The sequence below is a fragment of the Nannochloropsis gaditana genome (assembly GCF_000240725.1).
Source record: "Nannochloropsis gaditana CCMP526 unplaced genomic scaffold scaffold102, whole genome shotgun sequence".
Classification (NCBI taxonomy): domain Eukaryota; class Eustigmatophyceae; order Eustigmatales; family Monodopsidaceae; genus Microchloropsis; species Microchloropsis gaditana.
Genome location: NW_005803851.1, coordinates 23,230 through 24,718, shown reverse-complemented (window position 1 = coordinate 24,718; position 1,489 = coordinate 23,230).

Below are 1,489 nucleotides of genomic sequence, written 5' to 3'. Positions count from 1 at the left end.
ATAGGTTGAATTGGATGGTATGGAGGACAAAGTTGGCCTGAGCAACGAGAATTTGGAGCGTTGTTGGTGCCAAAAGCTGTCAAATAGGGTCCTTGAAGAGGGTCTTCTTGAACAAGAACCTAGCATGCGCCCACGTTCTTTTACCCCTGTACACGCTTCTGTTTGTTACTTCTGCTCTGTCGTTCTTTATTTCCGCATGCTTGCTAACTGTCTATATACCTTGTATGAGCGTGCGCGACAAGGTTGATAGGATTAGGACTGGCCCCTGTCTTTGTTCTGTTCATTCTTAACGCCACTCGGGACGTGTTTCGGGCGACTCATTGACCTGGTGTGCGATCTTATTTTTGATTTTCTGTAGCCCTCTTAAATGTTTTTCCATGAGAAATTATACACCTGAAGATCATCGTCCATCTTGTTCGGCACACTTTCTCTAGCGACCTTGTGTGTACGCGAATGCGTGTCCGGGATATCGCATGCTTGTTTCACCTTACACCCTGGTCCATGATTGAAATGTCAAGATTTTGGTTCATCTAGGACGGCTCTACCTTATATCTCACGAGAACAACCACAACTCACATCTGTCAACAGAAGTCTCCACTTTAAAACTTTTCTCATAATAATGGTAAGTTCCCAGAGCTTTGGAATTGATGGTTGTTGTGGCTAGATGTCTTATTCTACGGGAGAGAGAACACTGTTGAAGAGTGCTGTGACTTGTTTGGGGCGATTTAGCATCTTTTCATGGACTCATGTGTCGATATTTTTAACGACATGCTTACGGGACATGCTTGGGTCGCACCGAATGACATGAATAATAAGGAATCGGGAGTGCTTTGTTCTAATAAGTCGACCCTTTTTCCCTTGATGACCTTGATTGTTTCAGCTGTAACCCACGTCTCACCCCCGTCTCACCCCCGTCTCCCATGCGTTTTTTCGAACAAAATGGAATGGCGTGTGTATGTTATAGAGTGATAAGTCTTTCTGGCTGGACTTGCCTCCTCACTGGTCTGTCTCTTCCCCCACACCTCAACTCCGAGCAGAAGACCGCCGCTCTGCTCACCGTCTCCTCCCTCATGGGAGCCTCTGCCTTTGTGGCCCCCGCCCCCAAGTTCAGCCGCACCCGCGGTGTTGCCCGCATGTCCTTCGAGGGCGAGGCCGGCGTGACCGCCCCCCTTGGCTACTGGGTACGTGAATCATCACTCTTCACTCGATCTTTGGCCTCCCCGCGTCTTACCATGATGTCACATTCTCTAACACTTCGTCCTTGAATAGGACCCCCTTGGCTTCTCCGCCGATGGTGATGTCGAGAAGTTCAACCGTTACCGCGCCATCGAGATCAAGCACGGCCGAGGTAGGCGATTCGAGAGAGATCTTATCCCATCGGCCCTGGAGGTACTCACCCGCTCCTTTCCCCCTTTTGTTCCGCCTCATCTCCCGCAGTGGCCATGCTTGCCATGCTCCACACCCTGGTGACCGGCCTCGGCGTGAAGCT